Genomic DNA, 17,464 nt, shown 5'->3' with positions numbered 1-17,464 from the left:
AAATGCTCTGGTCTCTAGGCTGTTTCTATAATTTGGTGGCATTTATGTGACATACAGGTAAGATAATCATAAATAAAATGTTCAAATGAAACTTTTAATTGTTAGAAGCCTAGAAAATAGGAAAGCATGGAAGCAAGGATTCATTGGGCTTTTAAAAAATGATGTGTTGAAATAGGAATTTGAATAGCATATATAGGACATGTTTATATAATATATCTCTAATGAAGAATATAGTTTTCCCTGCATTTATCCGGTGACACTAATATAAACCCAACTTTTTGGAAAGGGTCACAGGGTTAAGTCTTTTTCTACTTTTGAAAATTTTAGAAAATAATTTATCTTAGGACTGCATTTTAACAGTCTTTTGCTATAAAAGCTTACTTCTAGGAAAATTACTAGAACTAATATTTTCAGCATGCTATTTTCTTGAACGAAGCACAGAACATCTTTCAACTGCTATTATTCGCACACAAAGACACATGGACACACAGACACACAGACATACAGACATATATATAGAAGAGAGATTCTGTCATTCAGACCCTGGTGGTTTCCCCTCAGCTGAGAAAAACTTTATACCCTCAACACATTGTTTTTTTTAATTTCAGGATTAGCTACCCACCCCACCCATTAGCACCTCAGATTTTAGATGCAGTTAGCACCAATTTTTACCCTTAGTAACATGTATTCAGGAGACTTACGTGACATTTGGCTTACTATACACCCAGACTGATTAAATAGGTTCACAGAATGAGGGGTCTGAGGGAGTCTTTTAATTACAGACCACTGTGCTTAAACCCAACTCAGAGGTTACTTTGCAGATTGATTCATGTAGCCTATCATTCCCCTAAATTGCATGCAACATTTTTTTCCAATAATTTAACAATGTAGTACCATGCAGGTTTTGTATAATCACATCTAATTCACACAGGGTTCATTTACATGTGAGATGATTCCAATATTTACGTTTTAGCCTGTGACATCACATTTGAATTACATTTATAAATGTTCTAAACTCCTCTCAGAAAAGCTCCAAACTGCCTTCATCTCATTGAATGTCATACTCTGTCAAAACAAAAAGTCTAGGAGCTATATGTGTTTTCTCTTTTTCCCTTCTCACTCTCTACATCCAATGCATTGGCAGGTCTGTTGGCCCTCCCTGTAAAGTGTATCCTGAGCCCATCCACTGTTTTCCATCTCACAACCCTGTGATAAACTCCAACCTGTGCTCCCCACTCCATGATAAGAATCTCCTCTATTCCATTCCCTTTGTGGAAGCCGGAGGAATCTTAAATACATTAGTCAAATAGTGCTCAAAAGTCTCCATTGATTTTTGTGTTTTATTTTTAATTTTTGTGTGGGGAGCAGATGAGTGCTGTCTGAACAGCAGACCTGGAGCAAAGGCAAGGCCCCAAGCAAAGGCAAGTTCCCTCTAGTTTGCTCCGCACCCTAACCAAAGAGCAAGGGATGCAGACTGCCACCCGGAATGATGTTTCAGAACCCACACATCTGGGTGCAAATAGTACAGATAAAGAAAGCCTTAACAACAAGATAACTGCAGAACGGCTTGCCATTTATGTAGCAACAAAATTTCATTATAGCTCCCTCATACATGCTGAATTCCTCCCAACTTCCTTTGTGCTTGATTATAAAATAAACATGCTGAGCTAGTTCAGGGCCACTTCTCCTCCACTAGAGGAAAGTGTCCCACTTGGTCCCAGCTTTTCTTTATGTTTTTGTGTCTGTGTCTTTCTTAATCTCTCGCCGCTCTCTCGGGACCCTCAAGCCAGCTGCGCTGGCCACGGCTTCTGGCGCCCAAATTGGGACCTGAGCACAAGAGAACTCCTAATCGCAGGTGAAGAGATGCTCCGAGAGAGGTGCACCTAAAAATAAGGGAAGGTAAGTAGCAGATTTAGTTCAGCTGGGTGTAAAACATGGGTAATCCTGACTCTCAAGAGAGGAATCTGTATGTCCAGTATTGAAATCTATGCTTCAAGCCTTATTCATCATCATGCTAGTCATTGTTGCCTGTCAGGTTGGTGGAACAAGGGGAAATCCTTACTGGACTTATTTCCCAGACCCTCCCATTCTCCAACCCGCTATTCGGGCTGGTAGGTGGGTTCCCTGTCTTTATCAACAATACCCGTATGTTGGGGGGACAGTCTGATAAACATATTACTACTGACCATAGCATAAATTTTGGCTTCACAGTGGTTAGTAATAGCCCTCCTATTTGCCTTTCTAACACCCCTAAGTTGGGTTGTCTTAAGATGAGTCAAGAAAATAAAACCTCCTACGGGGTTACACAAATAGCTAACATTTCGGGGCCCTGGGACATAATAAAATACCTACAAATTATATCTAAGCGGGGGTTCCCTAGCTCTACTTACAACGTTTCCCAGGCTCACCCCAATATCCATACTGCCTTAATAACACAGGGATAGAACTTGGACAATTCCCCTATTGGATAGAATGTGCCATTCCTGTACCTACAGTCCGAAACCTTGTGGGAACTCCCTCTTAATCTATGATTGGTCTCACAGACTGGACCCCTCCCATCCTAACCATGAGTTCATTTCCCCTGGGGACCTCCTTACTACTCCTCAAGGTTACATCCAAAAGGAACTGCGGCAGCTCATTGCCTCCCTTGATTTTGTTAACTTTACTAGTGGGTCACTGGTCGATCTGGCAGGAAGCTGTGGTACAATCTCCCCCTGCTATGGGGCCCGGGCCTGTGTCCAATTCCCTTATGTCCTTTTAACAGGTTCTGTTAATGTCATCCCAGTAGATATGCTTTGCAATGTAACCGTTGTAATCTTACAAATTGTGTCACCTGCCTTAATGCGGGACAAGACATCTTGGTTTTACACCAGCCCCCCTTTATTATGGTTCCCACTAACAATCAGGCCCTTGGTATGATGATGCAGGACTGCAGGTACTTCAGGAATTATACCACCAGCTTGCTTTCCAGCCTCGTAGGGCCATTGGATTGATAATTTGTGGATTGATGACCTTAATTTCGGTCATCGCTTCTGCAGTGACTGCCGCTGCCACACTGTCTCAGTCCATCCAAAATGTCGAATTCGTCAATGCTCTGGCTCGAAATACCTCCAAGGCTTCACAACAGCAAGAATCCATAGACTTAAAGCTAAAAACAAAATTAAATGCCTTGAGGCTGTAGTCATTGGATTGAGAAATCAAATAGACAGCAAAAAAAGAAAAGAAACAACGACTACAATGCCATGTGGCATACAGTTGAGTTTGCGTTATTTGTGTTTCTTATAATAGTGGCCTTTGGAATTGGGACTTAGCTAAAAATCACCTCCAAGGGATATGGAGTCACTATAACATCAGCATAGACCTGCTCGAGCTCCATCACAATATTCTAGACATCCAGAATAGTCAAGATCTTATCGTACAACCCACCCAAATAGCACAAAATCTTCTTAATGATCTCAAGGGATTCAATCCCTTTAATATGTTGAAACATTCTGCCAGGTATATTCTGAGTTTTTTTTATATCTGCACTAATCTTCCTTTGTTTTTTGTCAGTCAGATACAGAATCCTCCAATGCCAATTCAGAGCCACCGCAGTAGTCATCCATCGCCTGAATGTAGAAAATAGAAAAGGGGGAGATGTGGGGAGCGAATAAGCGCGGTCCGAACTGCAGACCTGGAGCAAAGGCAAAGCCCCAAGCAAAGGCAAGGTCTCACTTGGTTGCTCCACACCCTAGCCAAAGAGCAAGGGATGCAGCCTGCTACATAGAATGACGTCTCAGAGCCCACACATCTGGGTGCAAATAGTACAGATAAAATCTTAGCAACAACAAGATAACGGCGGAACAACTTGCCATTTTGGTAGCAACAAAATTCCATTATAGCTCCCTCACAGATGTTGAATCCCTCCCAACTTCCTTTGTGCTTAATTATAAAATAAACATGCTGAGCTAGTTTGGGGCCACTTCTCCTCCACCAGAGGAAAGTGTCCCACCTGGCCCCAATTTTTCTTTGTGTCTTTGTGTCTGTGTCTTTCTTAACCTCTCACCACTCTCTCTTGGGACCCTCAAGTCAGCCACGTGGACCATGGCATTTTTGTTTTGGCAAAAAGTGATAAGCTGTTTTCAGAATTAATACACAATATTCAAAGTCATCTTTAAAAATAAAAATGTTGAATGATTTACAGACCTTAGTTCAAGACTTACTATAAATCAAGATCGAAGCCAGTCTCAGTGTCTCAAGCCTGTAATCCCAGCATTTTGGAGATTGGAGGCCAGAGGATTGCCTGAGCTCAGGGGTTCAAGACCAGCCTGAGCAACTTGGCAAAACCTCATCTCTACAATAAACCAAAAAATTAGCTGAGAGTGGTGGCGAGCACTTGTGTTTCCAGCTACTTGGAAGGCTGAGGCAAAAGGATCTCCTGAGTCCAGCATGTCAAGGCTGCGGTGGCCATGAGTATGCCACTGCACTCCAGCCTAGGCGACAGAGTGAGACTAAATGAATAAATCAAGATCGAGATTGTGCAAGAGCAACAGGTATTTCAATGAAATAGAAACAAAGTCCTGAGTTAGACTTTCTCTAATATGGTCATTTGATTTCGCTGACATTTTTGGGGAGAATTGTTCTTTCCTCAGGCTCTATGTAAATACTTTGCTTATTATCTGATGTTTTATCATGTCATAATGTGTCTAGGTGTGGCTTCCTTTTTATTTATTTATTTATTTTTGAGTAAGGGTCCCACTCTATTGCCCTGGCTAGAGGGTAGTAGCATGATCATGGCTTACCACAGCCTGGACCTCCTGGGCTCAGGTGATCCTTCCTCATTAGCCTCCCAAAAAGTTGGGACTACAGGTATGTACCACCACATCCAGCTACTTTTTTTTTTTTTTTTTTGTAGAGTTAGTGTTTCACTATGTTACCCAGGCTTGTCTCAAACTCTTGGATTCAAGCAATTCTCCTGCCTCAATCTCCCAAAGTGCTGGGATTACAAATGTGAGCTGCACTGGGTCTATTTTTATTTGTTTCATGATAGAGGCACTATCTACAAACTCCGGGTTAATCTTTCCATTTGTTCTTTTGTGTGTGTGTGTGCATTTTTATCTTTAAACACTGCTATGACTTTTTTCTATTTTCTCCTTCTCAAATTCCAGTTAAGTATATGTGCCTTGACTGATGCAGATCAACTTAAGAATGGCCTTGTCAAACTCAAATGTGCTGAAAAGAAGAAAAAACAGCCCCATTACAAAGTGGGCAAAAGATATGAATCAACAGTTCTCAAAAGAAGACATCTGAGTAGCCAACAGATATATGAAAAAATGCTCAATCTCGTCAGTCACCAAAGAAATGCAAACTAAAACTACACTGAGATACCACCTAACTCTAGTCAGGATGACCATCATCAATAACTCAAAAAATAACAGATGCTGGAAAGGATGTGTCTAAAAGGGAACTCTTCTACACTGTTGATGGGAATGTTAAACTAGTACAGTCACTGTGGAAAGCAGAGTGGCGATTCCTAAAAGCTCTAAAAATCAACCTTCCATAGTACCCTGCAATCCCCCTACTGAGAATATACCCAGAATAACTCAAATCACTCTATAAAAAAGACACCTGCACATGTATGTTTATCGCAGCATTATTTACAAAAGCAAGAACATGGAGCCCACCATGTTGCCCATCAAAAGAGAACTGGATTAAAAAAATGTGGTACATATACACAATGGAATATTACGCAGCCATAAAGTAGAACAAAATCACGAACTTCGCAACAACCTGGATGGACTTAGAGTCTATAATAATGACTGATCTTCCACAGAAACAGAGAACTGAGTATCATGTGTTCTCACTCTAAGTGGACCTTGAACAATTGTCATAATACTATAAGAAAAGGATTGGCAGTAGCAAGGAAACTGCGGGGAGGGGGGACATTGGGAGTGGGGAGGTAGGATTGGCAGTAGTGGGAATCTGCCTGGGGAAGGGGGGGCATACCTCATCAACAAGGGTACTTGCATAATGAACAGTTGTATACCTAACCCTGAATTTTACCCCACATCTTTAAAACAAAAAAATTAAAAGTTAAAAAAAAAAGAATGGCCTTGTCTCACATCAGCGTTACTTTCAGAACAAGAGTTAAAATAGTGCTGAATGTTGGGAGCCTACACCTGAATTGTGAGAGTCATACATGGATGTGCATGCCAGTGACTGTTAACTAAAATAATGTGGAAGATTAATGGGAATTACAGGCTATAGTTGTTACATGACTAGCACAAACTGGGTGCTGGTGCATTCTGATTACATGAAGATTCTGTATTGACTATATCTCTGCTTTGTATTTTTCTATAAAGTTAAGTAAACATAATACTAGATTTAAGACAATTTGTCTCTCTTAAGTCTGATTGCCAATTCCAACCTGAAAAAGCAGCTATATCCCTAAGATATGTCTTAAAAGCTTTTAGTTCTATTTTTTCTAACTCTTAAAGTCTTTCTCATATTTTTATGTTTGTATTCCTCTGCTGTATTCTAAATTGTAGGTATCTATTTTCCTATCCACAAATTCTCTCTTCAGTTAAATCTAAATTTAACCCATTCATTGACAATTTTTTCCCCATATTTATTTCAAAAAATTTGTTTGGTTCTTTTGCACACTTCCTCAGTTACTTTTATGTTTACATCTGTATTTCAATAAACGTGACATGTATTATTATGTTGTAGTTTGTATCTGATCATTGCAATATTTACAACATCTTCATCTACGATTGCCTTTATTTTTCTGCTCTTGATTATGGTAACTAATATCTCTGTGAGTTTGTTGGTCTTCAATTGTGAGCTCATGTTAATTGTGTTTAATCTTTGACACTCCTGAGGGCCCAGATTGTGGAGATTTTATTTTGATTAAGTTTTGCATTTTTTTTTTTTTTTTTTTGGATTGTGAATTATTGTTATTGAATTGGGATCATCTTATCATCAGTGTTCTCAGATGAATGTAGCAATTTCAGGTTTAGCTTATAGAGTTTGAGATTGATTTAAGGCTTTACTTTCAGGATTGAAATCTCCATCTTTCTTGATTGTTTGTCACTCATAGTTATGGCTTTAATTCATTGCAGGTGAAAGAAGTCTGGAGTAGATACCATGATAAGGACCTCTCTGTGACTTCTCATATATTATAAGCCTAGTAATAAAGATAAATAAATAATTTAAGATCTCACCATTTGGTAAGGGTACAGGCTTTCAGAATATTCTTTCCATCACTAATAAATGTCACTACTTGATGTCTTACTATTCATTATTATTGTATTCTTACCACTGAAATGTAAAATGTATAAAAGTTGGGGATTGGCCGGGCGTGGTGGCTCAAGACTGTAATCCCAGCATTTTGGGAGGCTGAGGTGAGAGGGTTGCCTGAGTCCACAGTTCGAGAACAGCCTGGGCAACTTGGCGAGACCTCATCTCTACAATAAAAAAATCAACAAATTAGCCAGATGTGGTAGCACAGACCTGTAGTTCTGACTACTTGGAAGGCTGAGGTAGAAGGATCACCTGATCCCAAGAGGTTGACTCTGTGAGAATGCCACTGCACTCCAGCTGGGGCAATGGAGTGAGATTCCAACTCAAAAAAAAAAAAAAAAGTTGAGGATCTTGTAGGATTTTTATGTTTGTGCTGTTTTTGTTTTTATTCCAACAATGTGTGCACATCACTTAGACCCCTCTGTCCATCTGTGAATGAAATGTTTTCTGAACTTTAATTGCCTTCAAAATGGTGCATTAATCTCGTCTGATTTTCACATAGCAATTCTTAACTGACTCTAATTAACTAACTCTGCTCTGCAGTACACAAGAAAAATAACAGTTAGATTAGAGGATATTATGCTTTTAGTTGATTGACGTTCAAAGAACTTTTATAAGTTCCTCAGAACTGGAATTCATTGTACCTACCATCAACATTACTAATAATGATGAACTTCTCATACTGCACAACCTCATTTAATGATAATGTACTTTATCAATACAGTTATCTGCAGTAATATAAAAAGTAGTAGAATTCTAGCATAACTACCAAATAGAAAAGTTTAACACAATAAACATTTGTTAGGCACCTACTCAATGCCAGGTAGTGTATGTATTAATTGCTATTGTGTTACTGTTAACATGTATGTTATATTTCATAGTAATGGACCATGGTGACAAAGAAAGTTTAATAACTAGAATGCTAAAGATAATAACTTAAGAGAAACAATCTGGTTTTTTTGAGAAGTATCTGTTTTTCTATGGGGACTTTTGATACATTATTTTCACATATTTCATTTTTAAGCTTTCTGATTCCTTTTTTTCATGGAAATCTAAAGTAAAACACTTATCCTGATGAATTTTACTTATGTCAAACCATATGGGCAGATTCGCATTGGGGGAACTGAGTCATTCCTATTTAAACCATCCTCCCCCACATCCTCACATTCTTTTTTTTTTTTTTTTGAATTGTAGTCTCACTCTATTGCCTAGGCTACTGTGCAGTGGCACACTGAGGGTCACCCCAGCGTCAACTAGCGGGGCTCCCACGATCCTTCCATCTCAGCCTTCCAAGTAGCCGGAACTACAGGCACACACTACCATGCCTAGCTAATTTTTTATTTGTTGTAAAGACGAGGTCTCACCAAGTTCCCCAGGCTGGTCTTGAACCCTTGGGCTCAGGCAATCCTCTTGCCTCAGCCTCCCAAATTGCTGGGATTACAAGCTAAGTCACTGAGCCTGGCCTCCCCCACATCCTTGTAACTACTTGACAAAAAGTTGTATTGGTCCTGATAAATGTTTGATGGTCATGATTTACATTGTTGTGATAAATATAAATATGAACACACACAATGCACACCAGTATACCAAGCAGTAATATATTTGCATATCTTTCTAATATACTTTATTCTTTGTCTCCAGTTAATAATTTTTTAAGTGTCTTTTTTTCTGAATGTCTACAGGTCATTATAGATGAAAATTGTCTAAAGCTGACAGAAAGCAAAACAGTAGAATGCATACAAGCTAAGTATAATTATTTAATTGAATGCAGTGCTAACCAAAGCCAGCCAGTAAGAATCTCAGAATTCTGTAATTTAGTTAAAATATTTATGTATATATTTTAAACTGGTCTAGGTATTTTTCAATATAGATATTAGTTATTTCTTGGGATGGGTTCCCTTTTCCTACTTTCTCCTTCCCTCTCTCTTTTTTTTTCTTCTTTTTTCCCCTTCCTTCTTTCCTTCCCTCCCTCCTTCCCCCCTTCCTTCCTTATTCCTTACTTCCTTCCTCTTTCTCTCTTTTTATCTTCTTTCTTCTCAACATAAGCTGCCAACAGTTGGTTTCTTTTGTGTCTTTCCCATGACCTCAGAAGAGAAGAATCAGACCAAATGGTCCCTCACATGGACATTTTTATTAAGCAATCGGGTATAGAATCATGTAAGCATTTAGTAAGATTAAATTATTCCTAGGACTATGTTATTAAGTTTTGTCACTCATTTACACAAGTGGTTCTTTTGAGATAAATCCAATATTTTTAGAGAGAGGATTTAGTCAGCTTTATAACTGACATCGAATCTCTTAAGTTCTGACTGAATACATGAACTCATTAAGAGATCAACTCTTAGGCACCATTCTGAAAAATGAATAGTAAAGGGCTCAATACATTTTAATTTTCTGCATATGCAAGACTTTCCTAAAATATTGACCAATAATACATTGTAAATTTAGTATCTCAAGTAAATAAATCATACAAGAACAGGTCTTTTAAGACACAATATCAAGCACCAAGATTTCCATTTCCATTTTTATAAGGGAAAACTTCAGTGTTGATTAGCCACCAATATGCTGGAAATATAATCTGCATGAGAAATATCATTAGAGGATATATAAATAATCAATAAAAATTTTGCTATTTGAAAAACTGTCCATAGGTCAGAGTCTAGCAAAGAAACAGGACATACAAGGGGGGACCCAAAAAATTGAACTTATGTATAAATTGTATTTATTTTTACATGTTTAAAGTTCAGTCACCTTGAAAGTACTCTCTGTCTGATGCAATACACATTGATATGCTTTTTCTACTACTCAAAACAGTTTTTAAACTCATCAGTTTTGATGCTTTTTATTGTTTCTGCTGTTTTTTTGTTTCAGCTTTTCCACATCATCAAAACGTTTTTCTTAGAGGACCTTTTTTCATTAGAGAAACAAACAAACAAACAAAGCCACTTGGAGCGAGAATGGGTGAATAGGAAAGGTAGGACATGGGGGTCATGCTGGTTCTGGCCAAAAACTGCTAAACACTCAGTATGATGTGGGCAGGTGCATTGTCATTCATTTGTCACAACTCATGACATTTCTTCTGCAAATCCTGACGCAACCTTCTCAAACCTCCAGATAAAAATGCTGGGCAGTCAATACCTCATCTCTACAATAAATCAAAAAAATTAGCCGGGCGTGGTAGCGTGCGCCTGTAGTTCCAGCTACTTGGAAGGTTGAGGTGGAAGGATCGCCAGAGCCCAGCAGGTCGAGGCTGCGGTGGCCAGGAGCGACCACTGCACTCCAGTCTGGGCGACAGAGTGAGACTCCAACTCAAAAAAATAAAAAATAAAATAAAATAAAAATGTTGGTTGACTGATCTGGAGGAACAAATTCCAAGTGTACTATAGGGGGCCCACCCTCCAAAAAATAATTTCATTTTTTGGGGGGGATGACTTCTGGTACTTGAATAGCAGGACTAGAATTTGGGGGAGTTGGCTGGCTAGGTAATAGAAAAACTGACAAGGCAACAGAGGATGGAGAAGTAAAAGCAATAAGTTACCACCAAACCTGGGCTGAAGAGTTGAGAAAATATTACTGGAACCTGGAAGTTGAGGCCATCCCTTGGAATGGAAGGGATAGAAGGGATGGAATGGCAGTTGACTGGAAGCTGAAACCTTGGAGAAGATATAGGGCCTCCTGGAGGCATTACCTGAGGAGAACAGGAAAGGGAGAAATACTGTGATGTCCCTTCCTCTCTTACCTTCCTTTACCATCTATCCAGCCTCCTGCTTTTGCCTCCCATTGTCAGGTGGAAGCCCATCAAGAGACAGTCCTGAGAATGACAGACTTGCAGGGAAAGAATGCATTGGAGGGTAAACAGAACCCAGGTTAGAAATTTCAGTTCATTCACAGTGAATTTATGTTGCAGTAGGTGTGCTCTCTCACAACGTATCCCCACCCCTATCCCCAAAACGAATGGAAAAATGTTTTTGTAACAGATAAGCATTAGGATGAAGAGAGATTTTGCTTTTTTCTTTCCTGGTTTTTATTTTTTTATTTTCTAAAAACAGTAGTAATAGTAGCAAGTTGCAATTTAGACACTTTTGAAATCTCTAATTTCAATTCTGACTTTTGCTCCTGTCACTTTTAGCAATAGTGCAATAAACACAGATTCCAACCTTTCTGATTGGCAAAATGTTGCATAACATGTCTACTCACACCCACTAGTTCTAGCACTAACAAAACAGATTTGATTTTCCTTGGAAAAATGTAAAGTCTCCTTTAAAATTTTTCATATTCCTACTACATTTTCTCTAAGATAGTTCACATTGGTTTAAAGTCTGGAGTGATTCATCTCTCTCTTAATTAAAACTGAAGTATTTTAGTTCCTAAAAATATGAAGTTTTTCAATTAAAATTTGCATATGTTAATTAGGGTGTTCAAGAGCAACACTTGGTACTTATGAAGTGCTTAACTCTGTGCTGAAAAGAACTTGGAATAACACTTAAATACAGAAGAGACAAATTTCCAAGGCTCTCAAATCACTTTATTAACACTGAAATCATGTACTTGTCATCGTGTGGAAATAAATGAAAACACATAAATAAGTTAAGTGTCTGAAATGTTAGCTTTAAAAAGTTGCTCTTCCAATAAAAAGACATGGCTTTGGCTTTTTTAAAAAATCAGATATTCAGTAAAAGCATTGATAATGGCAGCTAATTATTGGTTGTTTCTATTATTAATATCTAGATTTATGGTAATCCTGACATGAATTACTAAACTCTGCTTCATTGAGTCATAAAAAGGAATTTGCATATCAAAGAAAAAGGAATTTATAACTGAGGACACAATCATAATCCTTAGTCACTGCAAAAGTTTCATATGCTTATTTATAAAAATTGTAACAAATTCAATTTCATTATATTAGAGTCTTAAAACACCTATGAGAACACCACAACTAGAGTTTCTAGAAGTTTTATAGTGAGAAAATCCTGTATCTTAGTGATAATTTTATTGCCAAAAAACTCACTAGGCTATGGACAAAAAAAAAAAAAAATCAGTGTAGAAAAATACCTTAAAGATTTTGCCTTCTATGAGGTAGTTGTTGAATGTTTATTTTGCATCTGAAGAGATAGAAAGGTATATTATCCTTAATTATTTTACCTCTGGAATGGTTATCATATTCTAAGTTTTTATGCAAGAGATACAAAATATCTTGTTTGACATTTCTGTAGATGATACTACTTGGATTGATCTATAATCATTTATGCAAAGCATGGAAAAATTAGCTCTAGTAAAACTGGTTCTACTGTCTGTCTACACCTCTGCCATATTATTCAATGAGTCCCAATTTATGAGATGTTCAAGATACATAATGAATCCAGATTCAAATAAAAAAGAAAAAAGTGAAGAAAAGGTAAACATTATTATGTAAGCAGTCAGAAAAGTAAGAATTGAAACTCTGGGTGGTCTCATAGAATACATCAAGTATTTTCAATACAGAGGACCACACAGAGGATGAGAAAAACTGAAGCATTTTATAATATTGTTAACAACTCTTTTCAACAAAGATTTTCCAGTTGTTAAAATTTAATTGCCTTTTTTGTGTGTATATTTTAGAACTTCTGTGTCAGGAAGTCACTGGAATTGTTATCAGCAGAAAGAACAAAACCATAGTAAAAAGAAAAGAAAGAAAAAGAAAGAAAGAAAGAAAGAAAGAAAGAAAGAAAGAAAGAAAGAAAGACAGCTAGCTTGTATTCCTTAGAAAATCTGAGGTTAGAGAAGATAAGCTCATCTATAACAACGATTCTCCTACTATTCTATTTTTATTAAATACTCTAGTTTATACAAAATATTCATTTTCCCTTTTTTGATTTTCCTTTTCTTCACCTCTACATTAAGACACTGCCATATGGTGGAGAATCTTTTACAATATCTGTTCCATTCACCTTTTCCTTTCCACTTCTGTGAATTCTTTCCAAAAATAGGATCATAGCCACTTGACAAGCAATTTGTACAAATTCCTCTTGCCAATAATCGTCAGCTATTTTCCTTAACACAATTTAAAAACAATCCAGAGATGTTTTCTATTATGGTTCTCTATATTTTTTATCCCAGGTACATATTTCTACATGTCTGCCCATCATTTCCTTGGTCATCTCATGTAGGTGATCACAACTAGTATCCATGTGCTGCTCTGCTCTCTCACTGGGCAATTTCTTCTTCTGACAAAAACAATATGGCTTTGTGTAAGAGTTATACAAGTGGGCACAGCTTAAAATGTGATTTTTCACATAGAATATCTAATTTAGCTCTCACAGAAAGTCTGTATAGTTGTAATTATTTTTCATTTTTGAATATGAGGAAATGAGCTCAATAAGAATAAGTAGCATGTCAAAGATTTGCCTATGGATAAAAATAAATATTTCACTTTTTTTTTTTTTACAGGTACTTGGATGCTTTATAATCCATGTTAGATACAGACATGTCCAAGTGTAGACTGTACCAACAAATCTCTTCAGCTTCCTGGAAGAACTCAAAGATCCTGATTTTCCTTTAATTTCTGCCTCTTTCAAAATGTTTAGTGTAAATACTTAGACTTTTTTTTTCCTTTTTGAGTAGGAGTCTCACTCTGTCACCCAGGCTGGTGGGCAGTGGCACGCTCCCAGCCACCGCAGCCTCAACCTGCTGGACTCTGGTGATCCTTCTGCCTCAGTCTTCTGAGTAGATTACTTATACCTTATAGGTTACTTAAAATGTGACTTTTCACATAACATATCTAATTTGTTCTCACAGAAAGTCTATGTGGTTGTAATTATTTTTTATTTTTGAATATGGGAAAATGTGACCTTGATAAGTAGTAATATCAATGATTTACTTATTGATAAAAAAAATGACTATGATATGAAAGAAACACCAAAAATTTCCTAACTAGAATTAATTCTAGTTCATTCCAACATAAAACCAAACAAGTACAAAGTTATCTGCTTTATTTAATATATTAACTCATTGTGTATTATATTGTAGTCTAGTTCTTTTCACATAAACTACAGAAATCAGAAAACTGTGTTTGAGGGATTTTTTGGTTTTTTTTTTTACCCTTTTCTGGCCACCTGTGTTGGTCCTCATTGCATCATGAGACATACTTATTTTTACTTAGGTATTACCCTGTGATCAGAAAGGTTGCTAATGAAATATGGCAGAAGCAGCCTAAGACCTGTTTCCCATATGGAACGTGCTGGATCGCAGGCTCTTATTTATCCTGATGAATTGACAGAGGACTCCAGAGACTTAGTTCAATTTCCTGCCCTAGTCAGGCACTGCGAATATTAACCCCCTGGAATTGTTTTCTTGAAGGATGGCACATATCATGGCTTTAGAAGATAAACACACCCACTCTCCCTCTCTTTTTCAGACTTTTTTTATTTTTTCATTTTTCAGTGGAAAAAAAATTGGAAAAATCTATATGTTAATCTGCCTTTCTCTTTGCAATTATAAAGAGATCATGCATTAAGAATGAAGTGCTACATCAAGAAACAGTTCTTGTCATTCAAATATTGTGCCAGTCAGCACAGCATTTTAGGAGGATCTAGGTTGCAGAATGACTGTGGGCATCTGTTATCATATTCTTCATGAATTATCAGTTGGGAAAGTTCCTTGGCAAAACAACTACAACTTAAAATTTTAATACGTTGCTCTAGAGTCTCCCAATGACCCCTAAGCACATGATGTTGCCATGTTGACAGCAAAAGGAGACACTGACTCAAGCCACAGGAATGCCACATTCAGCACTCCTAGATGGCACTTTGCCAACTACCTTTGATAAGATTTGATTCCCATCACAAAATGTGTACAGAAGAAACTGTTGAGGGAGAGTAAAACTAAAGGAGAAAATGCAGATTGTATTTTCTTTACAGGTCCCAGACCTTAATCCTATCGAGTTAGAATGCCATCACAGAAAGTGCCATAGGTCAAAATGGCTAACAAGGATGAGGATGAACTGGTTTCTCATGAAACTTATCCAGAAGCTAGGTGTTATGTTATCAGCTCTTTTAAAAATGCTCATTATTCCTGTATGAAATATCCTTTTTCAGAGTAGAAAATAATTGAAAGCATTATACATCCAGAGATTCATGATAATTGGAGCTGAATTAAGAAATATGGCCATGATGGCCATATTAATAATAGCAACATTTATTTAGAGGAACAACTGAGTGTTGTTTTGAGAGGTTTTGTTGAAAATAGCATGACAAAACTTATTCTATTGTGCTAAGTTCTGTTCTAATACAATTTTGGCATTTTAAAAACTATTTTTCCAGTGATCTTTTAGTATCAAAGTGATATTTTAGGTCCCTATATAGTATGACTCAGAAAGTAGACTTTCACTATCACCCCCACCACAATACCACCATCACTGACAGCACCATCAGAATCACCGCATGCTAGTGCCACATGTATCTACAAAATAAGTTACACACAAAAATTGTTTAGACAAGTGCTTCTCAAGCTTAGAGGAGCATATGATCATTGTAGGATCTTATTTATTTATTTATTTATTTATTTATTTGAGAGGGAATCTCACTCTCTCACCTATGCTGGAATGCAGTGGCACACACGCTCATGGCCAAACCAGCGTTGACCTGCTGGGCTCTGGCGGTCCTTCTGCCTCAGCCTCCCAAGTAGCTGGATCTACAGGTGTGCACTACCGTGCCCGGCTAATTTTTTATTTTTATTGTAGAGACAAGGTCTCACCAAGTTGCCTGGGTTGGTCTCAAACCCAAGGCTTCAGGCAATCCAGTCGCCTTGGCCTCGCAAAGTGCTGGGATTACAGGCTGAGCCACTGAGCACGGCCAGATGTTATTAAAATACAAATTTTGGTTTATTAGGTCCAGAGTGAGATTCTAAATTTCTAATAAGTTCCCAGATAATGTCAGTGCTGCTGTTATAGGAACCAATCTTTGAAAGGCAAGGATTGTGCTTTCCTCTATACAAAGAGAATTATAAAGACTAGATTCTTGCCTATGAGTAACCAACAACTGTATCATAAATCTCTTAAACACACCCAGTATGTATCAGTGTGAATTGACATGCAAGATCAATTAGAGATAACTAATCCTACAAACATACAAACAAAAACTATAATAATCCTTTAGGCCAGGAGTCGTGGCTCACCCTTGCAATCCCAGCACTTTGGGAGCCTAAGGCAAGAGGATCGCTTAAAACCAGGAGTTCAAGACTAGCCTGGGCAACATAACGAGACCTCATCTCTACAAAAAAATTAGCTGGGTGTGATGGCATGCGTCTATAGTACCAGTTACTAGGGAGGCTGGAAGGAAGGATCACTTCAGCTCAGGAGATCAAGGCTGTGGTGAGCCGGTGATGTGACACTGCACTCCAACCTAGGTGACAGAGTAAGACTTCCTCACTCAAAATAATTAATAATTATAATAATAATCATCCTTTAAATTACAAATGAATTATTGTTTTAAATATGAGCCTCACAAAAATGTGGTTAACATAAAACCATTCATTGACTCAGCTTTTTATTTAAGGTGGTATACTTAAATAAAATAAGCAATCATATCAGTAAAGACAACAATGCATAAGGAACTTTGATGTAAGAATACATTGAAATATTACATTAATATAGGAATGTATCATAAGACAAACATATTTCAAGCGTAAGTAGAACATTAAGTTTGGGGAGGTCTCAGAAAAACTAACGAGATTTTTGCTGGTCCACAAAGTTTCTATTGCCTTTGAATTTCAAATTCCTAATAATGTTTCTTAACTGTATTTTAAGACAAACAGTTTTTATCCAGAAGTTAGTATAGTAAAGAGCCTAATACAGAATTGCAGTTTTTGCTTCCGTGTCTCTAAGATGCAAGTATATTCTACTCATTTTTTTTCTCCTACCCCTTCACACATACAGAACTCAAGAAGAGTCTTCAATTAGGGAGCTGGAATTCTAAGGTTTTATCTATCTCCACTGTTATAATTGTGCTGTAGACTAGGACAGACAAACATGTGTAATTCTCTTTGCTCAGAGTGGGATGCCTTATTTTTATTTGCCCCCTAAAGTCTCTATTCATTTTCATCTCCATATCACAAATGTCTGCAATTTCCCTTTTCCTTATTCTTTCTGTTTCTGCACCTAGTTTGAACATTCATTCATGCAAATATGGAGACACATTATCTCCATCCT

This window comes from Carlito syrichta, unplaced genomic scaffold (genome assembly GCF_000164805.1).
Source record: "Carlito syrichta isolate Samal-C Ts95f unplaced genomic scaffold, Tarsius_syrichta-2.0.1 Scaffold314361, whole genome shotgun sequence".
Lineage (NCBI taxonomy): Eukaryota > Metazoa > Chordata > Mammalia > Primates > Tarsiidae > Carlito > Carlito syrichta.
The sequence above is the reverse complement of the archived record's forward strand: the minus strand, read 5'-3'. Positions refer to the sequence as shown.